At 33.8% G+C, this 13,962-nt stretch overlaps 1 pseudogene; it reads right to left on the reverse strand.

Annotated features, from left to right (window-relative positions):
- Positions 1-661: 661 nt before the first annotated feature.
- On the reverse strand, positions 662-9,040 carry LOC123922287 (annotated as a pseudogene).
- Between the last annotated feature and the right edge of the window lie 4,922 nt (positions 9,041-13,962).

Here is a 13,962-nt window from a genome sequence, read left to right on the forward strand (position 1 = left end):
TAAAATGAGCAAATTTAAGTTGTGGTACATGTTACAAACATTTCTTTGATTTTCATTCTCATAAAATGATTATAAAAAGCTAAATAGAATTCTTTTTTTTTAATTATTTTTAGAACTAAATTTGCTTCAAACATTGAAACACAGTAGAAGGTGAGTGTTTTAAAATTGATACAGTTGGTATATTGTTCAAAATTAAGAAGTTTGACACTGAAAACTTGAATAATATTTTTTAAAGTTACAATGTAAGAGATGTATTTATAATCCAAAACTCAAGTGTATAGCATGACAGGACTTCTAAATGGCCTTCCCCTCTTCCTTAGTTTTGAATAGATTGGAAGTACTTGAACACCAAGGAAAGAGCTACACCTTGTTCCAAAAAAGTGTCTCTTCAGGGATTTCATATTCAAATTAACATATAGTGTGTGAATATGGATCAAGAGCTTGAAAGCACTCCACTTGAAACACTGCACATCAAGTTTGGCCTAAAAGAAACAGGTAATTCTTGGAGGAAGAAGTTTACATGTTTACAGAAACAATTTTGATGAACCTAAAACTGACATATCAGCAATAAAGGTTAGATTATTTGGCAAAATCTGATAATCAATAATGGTTAACTACAGATGCTGACATGGCACTCTATTAGGAGGCTGCACGTAATAAATTATAGATTAAAATCTTGTATTATTGATATCTTTCAGAGATAAAACCATTTTGTAAACATAAATTGCAGTACAAAAATTTGCAAATAATCCCTGGTTGGCACCAGCAGTCCACCATACATCGATATCAATTTTTTGAAGCTCTCTCTTCGCTTTTTGTCGCATATCTTTGCAATTTTTACACGGCTATTCACTACGTTGAACAGTGGCCTCCGTATGATTGGTTGTTATAGGGTAGTATGATTTTTGCTGTGAATACAAGGATCTCTGCAGGTATCTATATTGACCCCAACGTGATAGGAAAAACCAGTTGAAAGGTTTGGTAAGTATTGGACCAGTGATAGAGGGAAGAAAGATCAAACTAGGCCAAGCATAGGTTATTTTTGGAACAACTAGATTCGCTACCCCGATAACCTTTTCAGATTGAATCTTACCATTTCCAATCGGTTTAATTGAAAGTCCATCACGATAATCCACCTCATCACACCTCAACTTAAACAAGTTCATATTAAAAAAGGCAATAACATCTTTCATGGTCGGCCTCCTTCGTGGATCCTTCTCTGTGCATTGTAATGCCAACGAAGTCACTGCATTGACTTGCTTGGCTAGTGCTACTGAATTGGGAAATGCACTTGTAAGGTAGGGATCAACAATATTCTCAATTTTTCCTGTTTCCAGTATTACAGATCTAACCCAGGTCACTATGTGGGTCTCCTTCGCCTCATTATTCGTAGAGGGAACTAATAATTTCTTTCTGGTTATTATCTCGAGCAAAACAACTCCATAGCTATATACATCGGACATTCTTCCTGGCACTATATCATAAGCATTTTCTGTCGTAGATGACAATGCAAACATGTTAGAGAATACTATCTTGCACAACTCTACCTCCAAGCTGTGCTGGAAAATAAACTCATCATCACATATCCTAGAAATCAAATTATTATTGCCAATGAAAGGGTGATGAAAATCCATAGTAATTGTGAATGAATAGTAAATTACCTGGTGCAATATAGCCAGGTGTACCAACGACGTGCGATGAAAGCATTTTCCTGGTTTCAGAATAACTATTAGAATCCTCAAACAGCTTCTTGCATATGGCAGTGCCAAAATCAGCTATAACAGGTTCCATATTGTCATTAACAAGTATGTTCTTTGGTTTGATGTCTCTGTGCAATATTGGTGGAACACAATCATAATGCAGATAAGCTAATCCTTGAGCAATTCCAACAGCTATATTAAATCGAACATTCCACGTTAAGGGTGGTGGGGGTTTCTTTACATGCAAAATATTATAAAGGCTTCCATTTTCAATGAATTTATATATGACTAAACCATAGTCATTTCCAATCCAGTGGTTACAATATTTGATCAAATTTCGATGCCTAAGCATCCTGAGGACTTTAATTTCGTTGTGCATGATACTTAGCCACTTTTGCTTGTTCCATCCAAATTCAATCTTCTTTACAGCACAAACACGTCGATAAACTATGGCTTTGTACACAATACCATGTGCTCCTCTGCCAATAATATACTGACCATTTAAGTTATCTGTAGCTTCCAACACTCGATCATGAAGGTCAGGCAGCTTCATTTCCGTTGGGGACTGTTGCTTAGGATAAGAGGCCCTTTTCATTTCATTTCTATGGAGATACCTTAGAATTATTAACATCAGCACTGCAGAAATAAATATTGAGGTTCCAAGTTCTATCGTCACAATTTGAAATTTACTAATACCTTTGTGATCAGTTGATTTGTAGATACATGGATTTACATAATCAGTTTTAATACAACTCAAACAACTAACACATAGAAGAGGGTTACCCATGAATGACGATGGTGAGGAATTCAATAACTTCATTAGACCTGTTGGCACAGAACCATCGAGGTGATTGAAAGAAATATTAACCTCAACTAATGAAACAAGATCTTCAAGAGCATCTATGCTTCCGGATAAATTGTTCAAGGATATATCCAGACTTTGAAGCAGTTCAAGCTTCCCAATTTCTGAAGGAATGTCACCTATCAATCCATTAGCACTAAGATTTAATCCATAGAACAGATTATGCATTGTTCCCATCAATTGAGGAATTTTGCCGCCAAAAAAATTTCCACCAAGTTGTAACTCACGAAGGTTGTTAAATTCTGCCAAAAATCCTGGTATACCTCCTGTGAAGTGATTTTCTCTTAAAATCAATGTAGTTATGTTTGTCCAACTTCTCAGACTTGAAGGGAATGAGCCATTTAGGAAATTGAATCCCACATCAAAACGATCTATTTTAGTACAATTTGACAGTTGAATTGGCAAAGGACCTTCCAAGTTGTTGTGAGAAAGATCCAAAACCACAAGATTGACAAGGTTTCCAAGTTCTGGTGGTATGAGCCCTGCAAATTTGTTCCTTGAAAAATTAATGTATGTGAGATTTGTGCTATTTCCCAAACTTGATGGAATCGTTCCACTGATATTGTTCTTGGTCAGATCAATGTATTTCAGATTCATATTACTTTCAAAATTAGGAAGAGGGCCGCTGAAATTATTCTCGTTGAGAATCAACCTCCTTAGAGTTGCACATCTTCCTACATCCGAAGGTATGCCATCTTGAAGTTGATTGATTCCCATGTTGAGCTCTAACAAATTCTTTCCAAAGCAAAGACTTGGCGGGATATTACCAGTGAACTTGTTATTCATACAGTCCAACTTCACTATGCTGCTGTTGATTCCTAAACTTTGAGGTATGACTCCTGAGAACTGATTATTAAACAATGAAATATTTTTTAGATACTTGAGGTTTGTTATCTCGAAAGGTAGCTCCCCAGAGAGGCTGTTGTTGTGAACCAAGATGTGCACAAGACTTTGAATTCTCCAAAAACTTACCGGAATTTCCCCTCTCAATCGATTGAAAGACAATTCAAGGTCCTCTAATTTACTGCAATTACCAATGGACAAAGGAATAGTACCTGACAACTGATTACCATATAGGTACAGCCTTAATAGTTGAGTCATGTTTCCAATATTGATTGGGATAGGACCACTAAGCATGTTACTGTGTAGGCTCACTTCTTTTAGGGAAGGAATTTCAAACAAAGAATATGGGATTTCACCAGTCAGCATATTTGAAGACAATCTCATAAACTGTAAATTTTGCAAGTTTTTTAAACTATACGGTATACTTCCACTGATTCTATTACCTTCAATGTCTAAAACCTGAAGTAAACTGCAGTTACTTAACTCTAAAGGAACTTTCCCTGAGAAACCATTACCCAACAACACAAGGGTCTGCAAGTGATAAAGGTTTCCAATTTCTGGTCCAAGTTGACCAGAAATCCCATGACCAGTAAGGTTAAGGGAAATCAAATTATTGGTATGGTCACATTGAACACCAACCCATGAGCATGTATTGGAATCAGAAGCCTTCCAACTAGAGTTGATAAGAGGAGGAACAAAAGTCCAGTGTGTCAAGAGTGACAACAGAGTCAACCCATCAGAGTTAACAGCAGAAACACCGTGCAAAAAGGAAATAACCAACAAGAGTGTAATAATTCTACTGCTATAACTAGTTCTAGTCATTGAGAGTGAGACAAGGTTGTTTGTAGGTTGAAACTAAATTAGAAGCACTTACCTTGTCAACTTACAGAGAAAGATACCAAGTGATGATTGAAGTTGTAGAATGAAATTGTTTTGTTCTTTGAGTTTACTAAAAAAGTTAGGGAGAATTTTCCATACAAGATAGACTAGTGTGAGAACACTGCTGCAGTCACAATAAGTCAAAGTAGATACTAAAAATTTAAAAGCTTAATTCATTGGCCAAAATATAATAATAAATCACAATGCCTTGATAAATCATGTATGTCATCCTGTAGGTAATAGGTTGTTGGACAGTAGTATCAAAACAAAACAAAGAGACAAAGTATTTTTGCATTAAATAAGGGTATTTTGGCCCTTATAGAATATTTAATTTGTCTTCCCTTAAAAAATTGATATCTTGAAATCTTTCTCACTTAACATATCTTATGCTAGTTGGAGTTGTTCAATTATAATATATTCCCATTTGCATGTACCAGACAAAGACAAAAACATTGAAAGATAGTAGAAAATGAGTGTTTTAAGAATGATAAATTTAAACAAGTAAAATGCATTTTCGTCCGTAGGAATTGAACTCGGTATCCTAAATTTTACAACATTCACACACATTGTGCACCAACCACTTGTGCTACGGAAATGGTTCAATGAGATTTTTGAACTGCACAATTAAATGCATGTTTACACCCTTTAATAAATGCATGTTTACACCCTTTAACAGCTTTTATCATTAAACTTAGATCCACAACCATAAATGCATGTTTACACCCTTTAATAAGATAACACTTATATGTTCCAAGGAAACATTTAAATCATATTATATCTACAAACATTTTGTTTCTGTGCATAAATTTACTCAAATATGCACGTCATTGCTGTAGTACATGATAGAACCTTGAGAGCTTGATATGAAGGAAAAACCTTGAGTATTCATATTGAATTATTGATTATTAAAAGATAGTAAATGATTACATGAATTGCTCTATATATAGAGCTTGTAAGGACTTAACAAACTAACTACTACCTAATAACTAACTCCAACTATTTTCTAACTACTAACTAACTCTATTAAGCAACCAAACCAGAATGACAACAATTTCTCAAATTATGAAACAATAGCAGTATACCATCTGTTTCAATAAAACATTATAACTTGCTAGAGTCAAGTTCAGGATGGAAGCACAAATTAGCTAAGTCACTCACATGTGCCAAAATTGTAAATATGGATCAAAAGCTTGAAAGCAGTCCTACAGAAACGTTGCGCACCAAATTTGACCTAAATAAAACAATATTAATTCTTGGAAGAAGAAGTGTACATGTGTACAGAAACTATTCACTAATTTGGAGAGTGGCCTCAGTTTGATTGGTGTTTGTAGAGTAGTATAATTCGGGCTGTGAATACAAGGATTTTTGCAGGTGTCTATATTGACCCCAACGTGATAGGAAAAACCAGTTGAAAGGTTTGGTAAGTATTGGACCAGTGATAGAGGGAAGAAACATCAAACTAGACCAAGCATAGGTTATTTTTGGAACAACTAAATTCGCAACGCCGACAACCTTTTCATACCCAATCTTACCATTTCCCATCGATTTAATTACAAGTCCATCACCACCATATTGAACCTCATCACACTCCAGATTAAACAAGTTCTTATTATAAAAGTCAATAACACCTTTCATAGTCGGCCTCTTTTGTGGATCCTTCTCTGTGCATTGTAATGCCAATGAAAGCACTGCAGTGACTTGCATGGTTAGTGCTATTGAATTGGGAAATGCACTTACAAGGTATGGATCAACAATGTTCTCAATCATGCCTGTTTCCATCATTACAGATCTTGCCCAGGTCACAATGTGGATCTCGTCCGCCTCATCATTAATTTATAGACGCAACTAATAATTTCTTTCGAGTTATTAGCTCGAGCAAAACAACTCCATAGCTATATACATCAGACTTTCTTCCAGGCACTATATCATATGCATTCTCTGTTGCAGATGACAATGCAAACATGTTAGAGAATACTATCTGACAAAACTCCACTTCCAAGCTTTGTTGGAAACTAAAGTTTTTATCACATCCTAGAAATCAAATTACTATGGTCTATGAAATGGGTTTGAAAATCAATAGTAATTGTGGATGAAGAGTTAATTACCTGGTGCAATATAGCCAGGGGTACCTACAACGTGCGACAAAAGTCTTTTCCTGGTTTCAGAATGACTATTAGAATCCTCAAGCTGCTTCTTGCATAGGGCAGTACCAAAATCAGCTATAACAGCCTCCATATTATTGTCAAGAAGTATATTCTTTGGTTTGATGTCTCGGTGCACTATTGGTGGAATACAATCATAATGAAGATAAGCTAGTCCATGAGCAATTCCAACTGCTGTCTTACGCCGAACATTCCATGTTAAGGGCGGTGCGGGTTTCTTTTCATGCAAAATTTCATAAAGACTTCCATTTTCTATGAATTCATATAAGACTAAACCATAGCCCTTTCCAATCCAGTAGTCAACATATTTAATCAAATTTCGATGCTTAATGATCCTAAGAACTTTAATTTCGTTGCGCATGATATTCAACCGCTTTTTCTTGTTGCGTCCAAATTCAAGCTTCTTTACAGCACAAACCTGTTGACCTATTATGGCTTTGTACACAATACCATGTGCTCCTCTCCCAATAATATACTCATCTTTTAGGTTCTCTGTAGCCTCCAGGACTTGCTCTTGAAGGGAAGACATCTTTTCAGTTGAGATCTTTAATTCGTAATCACTGTCATTTGTGAATTCAAAACTTTCTTCTCCTCTTACATTAAAAAACATTTGCTTAGGATCAGATGCCCTTTCCGGTTCCTTTCTTTGTAGATACCTTCGAATTATTATTACCAAGATGGCAGAAATAAATAGTGAGGATCCAACTTCCATCATCACAATTTGAAATTTACTAACTTTATCTGATGCATTCAAATTATCAGCATAAATGCAACTAAATGTAACACATAAATGATTGCCCAAGAATGATGAAGGTGAGGATCTCAATAGCTTTGCTAGAATTGTTGTTGCTGGTACAGAACCAGTGAAGAAATTGTAAGAAATATTGACATAAAGTAATGAAACAAGACTTCCAAGAGCATCTATGCTTCCTGTTAAATTGTTCAAGGATATGTCCAGACTTTGCAGCATTCCCAGCTTCCCAATTTCTGAAGGAATGTTACCTATCAATCCATTAGCACTCAGATTCAATCCATAGAACAGATTATGCAATGTTCCTATCGATCGAGGAATTTTGCCTCCAAACAAATTTCCACCAAGTTGTAACTCGCGAAGGTTGCTAAGTTCTGCCAAAAACTCTGGTATACCTCCTGTGAAGTGATATCCTCTTAAAACCAATGTGGTTATGCTAGTCCAATTTCTCAAACTTGATGGGAGTGATCCATTTAGGAAATTGAATCCCACATCAAAACGATCCAGTTTAGTACAATTTGACAACCGAAGTGGCAAAGAACCTTGCAAGTTATTATGAGCAAAATCCAAAATCACAAGATTCACAAGGTTTCCAAGCTCTGATGGTACGAGTCCTGCAAATTTGTTCCATGACAAATTAATGTACGTGAGATTTGTGCAATTTCCCAAACTTGATGGAATTGGTCCACTGATATTGTTCTTGCTTATGTCCATGTATTTCAGGTTAATATTCCTTTCAAAATCAGGAAGAGCACCACTGAAATTATTCTCATTGAGAATCAACCTCCGTAGAGTTTCACATCGTCCTATATCAGAAGGTACGACACCTTGAAGTCGATTGCTTCCCATATTTAGCTCACGCAAATTCTTTCCAAAACAAAGATTTGGCGGGATATTACCACTGAACTTGTTATTCGTACAGTCCAACATCACTATGCTGCTGTTGATTCCCAAGCTTTGAGGTATGACTCCTGAGAACTGATTATCAAACAATGAGATATTTTGTAGATACTTGAGGCTTGTCATCTCGAAAGGTAGTTCCCCAGAGAGCCTGTTGTTGTGAACCAATATGTTCACAAGACTTGGAATTCTCCAAATACTTTTCGGAATTTCACCACTCAAACGGTTGAAAGACAAATCAATGTCCTCTAGTTTGCTGCAATTACCAAGAGATGAAGGAATAGTCCCTGAGAAACCATTACGTAACAACACAAGGGTCTGCAAATGATAAAGGTTTCCAATTTCATGTCCAAGTTGACCAGAAATCCCACGGCTAGTTAGGTTAATGGAAATGACATTGTGAATATGGTCACATTGAATACCAACCCATGAGCATGGATTGGAATCAGAAGCATTCCAGCTTGACCTGATGAGGGTAGGAACAGAAGTCCAATGTGTCAAGAGTGACAACAGAGTTAACCCATCAGAGGTAAGAGTAGTAGCACCATGCAAGAAGGAAATAGTCAATAACAAGAGTGTAACAATTCTACTGCTGAAACTAGTTCTATAGGTCATTTAGTCAAAGGTTGTAGGTTGCAACTTGCAACAGAATAAGAAGCACTTACCTTGCTACTGATGAATGAGATTGTTTGTTGTTTAAGGTGTCTAATATGAAACTTAAACCGAGCTATCTTGAAGCAGTGAGAAGAAAATTGCATGGTAAACTCATTTCTGGTGCCTTTTATATTTTTATAAGAAAGTTAAAGATAATTTCTTTAAGCTTCCATTCCATTAAAGACAAAAGCAGTGTCATGAACCAAGATCATGTTCCTCCTTTGTTCTCTAGGTCAGAAGGGCTTGTTTATGTGGTGGATAATGTGCCACACACTTGTGTTTCCCTCGATGATTGTGCATGTCTTCTTTTATCCAAATAATTGATAATTGATTTCCACATGTATATCGTGAACGGTAAACACGGTGCAGTCAAGAATATACTGACTGCAGTGCAGTCGGTCACTTGTACACCGTCTGATCAAGATCAAACAGTTTAAATTTTAAGATTAAATTTTATAATTAAAATCTGCTTTTAAAATCTGAGCCGTCTGATCTTGATCAGACGGTCTAGATTGGATGACTGCATGCAGTCAACTGCACACAATCCAAATCCCACTTGGGTACTAGACTTACGATCTGGATTTGGTGCTGTCCAAAAAGTATGCAGTTTCACGTTGTACTGCATTCTGACCGTCCGATCACGATCAAACAGCTTAGATTAAATACAGTAAAAAGTAACCACTATAGATTTGATCCGTTGGATTGTGATCAGACGGTCAAGATGCAGTACAGCGTGAAACTACGTGCTTTTTGGACAGCACCAAATCCAGATCCGGATCTATATCGTTGGATAACGGTAATTTAATGTCATGGTATATTTTTATATTAATTTATATTTGAAAAATTTAGGTTTTAAATAAACTTTTTTGGCATTAAATGGGTAACTTTCGTGCGCAACCGCAGATTTTATTACCTCGAGCTTTGTGGGATCCAAATGAGTGATAAATTTTTCCTAAGAATTTTAACACTACTAGATTTTTATCTATGAAGTACCCGTACCTAATAATGAAAACTGGATAGAGATACTCATTAATGTAAGTTGGGTAATGAAGATTGTATTTGTAGGTAACTATCTAAGTAAAAAGTAATGTATTTGTAAGTAACTCTGTAATCAAATTGTTTTAAGAAGTCATAAGAAAATCACCTCAAATATGGAAAATTCGTATTTTGTTCCCCAAAAGAAATCACATAGTTCTTACTTCTACGATCAATTATATCATCCCTAGCCATCAATACAGAAACAAAAAGCTAAAACATAACATTATTGACAGACTGGAAGCAAGGTTAAAGAAGGCCAAACATATGTCAAAGAAACGGGTTAAGATTAAATAGATCATATTTTAGAATTATAAACATAAGGTGAAACTTTTCTCTAGAATCATCTTAGAATTAGAAAAGCTTGATTTTGTCATGCACCCGGTGTTGGGGAGTATAGCCACAATCTAACGGATTTGGATCCTCTCCAATTTTTCATCATGTTTTCTCTATTTTTTTCTTAATTTATTTAAGGGTTGATAAATTACAAAGAATAAAAAGAAAAAAAAATCAACCATTAGATTTAAAAAAATGAGAGAAAACATGAGGAAAAATTAAGATTATCCAAATCCTAATCTAGCTGCTTCTAATCACAATTAAACATAAGTAGACTCTTTTCTAAAAAAAATAAAAAAAGTAGACTCATTGATGCATCCTAATAGCTACTCCTGATATATTTTTATGGCTTTTTCTATTTATTTATTTTTTTTTCAATAAAGGTGAGTATCGAATTTAGAACTGCATGCACATACTATTCAAACTCTTCACTACTAGATTAAATTTAGTGACTTTCTAATATTTATTTTCAAATTGCCTCACATTGAATGTGATAAAAATTAAATACCGTATAAAACTATGAATTAGTCATAGGGTCGTCCTTGAAAATTTGGGTGTCTTATGCAAGTTATAATTTTGGTAACTCATTTTTTCTTATAAGTCATATAATTATAAATATATAACGTGAAAGAAAAGTTAAAAATTATACTTTCAATTGTTAGAATTTCTCTGATAACTTTTCATTCTTCAAATAGATTTTACTATCAAGAACATAAGAGTCTAAGTCTATTTTAAAATTTAGTTATAACAATCATTTAATTTATTTTTGCACACATGATGAACGTACGTACACGTGAGTGCATACATGCATATACACACACTAAGTAAAAACAAATTGGTGCCAAAAAATTTATTGTTCGTTTTGTTCTATGGAAAGAAAGTGAAAGAAAAGAAAATTACGTAAATCAGTGCATGAGTTTAGACTAACTTTAATCCAAATTCATTCATTGGTTTCCGTAATTTTCTTTCCTTTCATTTCATTTCCTTCGTACCAAACGAATATTGTCTTGTGCGTCAATACATCCTCTGACGAGTCATACCAAGAAATGAATGGTAAAACTAAAATTAAAGTCATCTTGTTTGATCGGGATGAATATACGAGCATACTTGTTCTTAAGTATAATTTAAAAACTTATTTACTTCTTCATATAAAATTACTTGCAAAGTTTATGATGATAAAAAATAGTAAATATCAACTCATTATATCCGGTAGCCTTTCGATTCTCCCTTCGTTCTCGTGAATGAGTGGCTGTAGCCTGGGCGTGACGGACATAGAGGTGGGAAATTGGGAATATGCTAGGGCGAGCTAGGCTTTGTCAAGCCTGAGTCTGGCCTGTGAAAAAATCAAAAGCCTGAGTTTGGCCTGTGACCTATCATGTGTTTATCATTTAGTGTCTCTTTGGATTGATGGAATATAATGAAATGGAGCGGAGCGGAGCGTAATAGAGTGAGGTGGAATGGGATGGAGCGGAATGGAATAAATCTTCCGTTCCATTGTTTGGATATTTTAAAAAGTAGATGAACAAAATTGAAGGTAAGTAGTGGTATTGGATAGAATCTATTTCATCCTATTCCATTATTATTTTACAAATCCAAACAATGGAACATTATTATACTTCATTCTGTTCCATTCCATTTTATCGCATTTCATCAATTCAAACATAGCCTCTGATCTTTTGAAAACCTAATATGACATTTACACTATTTTAAATGACATTTTATCACTTTATTTATATACTCAAGATAAAAGCATATTTTATTGGAACAAGGATAAAAGCAATTAATCATCACATTAATAGTGTCAAAATATTAAATATGAATATTTAAAGAAAACTTTTACCACATTTAGAGATCAATCTCCTTAATATAATGAAATGGACAAAATGAAGATCTATAAGGTACATAAATTTTATAAAAAAAAAGGTACATAAATTAAATTTTCTTGACCATTTTTTTTTCAAATTGAAAGGTTAATAACTAAAATGAACAACCAATTGGCACGGATTTGGATTGTGTGAAGTTGACTGTACGCAGTCAGTAGATTTGGACCGTCTGACCAAAATCAGACGACTCAGATTTTAAGGTAAGATTTTAATTATAAAATCTGATTTTAAAATCTTAACCGTCCGATCTTGATCGGACGATTTAGATGTGGCCGACTGCACTGCAGTCAGTATATTTGTGAATTCACTGAACCCTTATCCAATTGGCACCGAATGATATATGTTTATGTCTCTTGAATGTTTTGTGATGTTTAATTCTAGGGTATGTAAAAAATACTTTTTAGAAAGGCCACAAGGGAAGGAGTGCGCGTCCTTAACAATTTTAATACTTCTTCAAGTCCTTTTTATAAAAAAAAATTAATTAATTTTTCAGGTTCATTTAATGATTAATGTATTTGGTTTATATTATGGACTAAATACATTAGTTATTCAATTAACCAAAAAAATTAATTGTTTCTTATAAAAAGAATCAGATAAAGTATATTTTTGTCAGTTGAGCTAAAACTTATGGAACATCTTTAATATGTATTAGTTAAAATAAATAAGGGTAAATGATCATTTACCCCCCTGCAAAATAAGCAAATTTTCGTTTACCCCCCTATGCAAATTTTTTTTCTGTTTACCCCCCTGCAAAAAATAGATTCCCTCATTTTGCCCCCTAGGTGTACAGCATGACATGTGACTGTGCAAATCTGCTGACGTGGCTTGTACACGTGGAAAAAATCATTTATATTTATTTTTTAAATTCCATGTCACATAATTTTTTTTTTAAAAAAAAATCCTACAAAAAAAAAACGAATTTTTTTTTCCCAAAATTTAAAATAAAATTTCCTACAAATAATTTTTTTCCTACAAAATAAAAATAAGAAAATTGGTTTTTTTATTTTGTAGGAAAAAAAATTTATTTTTTATAAAAAAAAATATCTGACGTGGAATTTTTTAAAAAAATATAAATGATTTTTTCCATGTGTACAAGCCACGTCAGCAGATTTGCACAGTCACATATCCTGCTGTACAGCCAGGGGGCAAAATGAGAGAATTTATTTTTTGCAGGGGGGTAAACAGAAAAAAAATATGCACAGGGGGGTAAACGAAAATTTGCTTATTTTGCAGGGGGGTAAATGATCATTTACCCAATAAATAACTAAAATGAACTGATTAAGTAATTAATTTGAATTTTTGTCAAAAAAAAAAATTTAATTTGAATTAATAGTATATAGTTAAAATAAATAACTAAAATGAACTGATTGAGTAATTAATTTGAATTAATGTTTCACGTTCCATGTGAAAAAAAGAGAAAACGGTCATACTATTGACAAAATATGTGAAGGGGAAACTGAATAAATATAAAGATAGTAGCCGTTATGGAAAGAAAGAGACGTGACAAAGACAAAGTATATCCTCTCTCTCTTCACAACTTTATACCCCACCAACACCATGCTACAACCAAATCAACACATTATTTTAGGGAATTTAACTTCCTCTCCCAATTACTGAAATGCCCATTACTTAACTTTATTTGCCAAAAATTGATTTCATTCAGTATTTTCCTTTTTTTAAATAATAAAAATTCAATATTTTCCTTTTAAAAACATGCAAAAATTGTCTCATTATAGACAAAATTTTCATGTGAGGCTGATTATTATAGCAAATTAATGATGATGATTTAAAAACAAAAATCTATCAATTTATTCACTATGAATTAATTATTGATTTTACACAATCCGCACATAAATCTATTATTTTTTTTATTTTTTTATTTTTTATAATTTGAGTATTTTCGCATGCAATTATATAGTCTAATCTTTTAAATTTTTTAACATTCAAATTGATAATA

The sequence above is a fragment of the Trifolium pratense genome, linkage group LG4 (genome assembly GCF_020283565.1).
Source record: "Trifolium pratense cultivar HEN17-A07 linkage group LG4, ARS_RC_1.1, whole genome shotgun sequence".
Classification (NCBI taxonomy): Eukaryota; Viridiplantae; Streptophyta; class Magnoliopsida; order Fabales; family Fabaceae; genus Trifolium; species Trifolium pratense.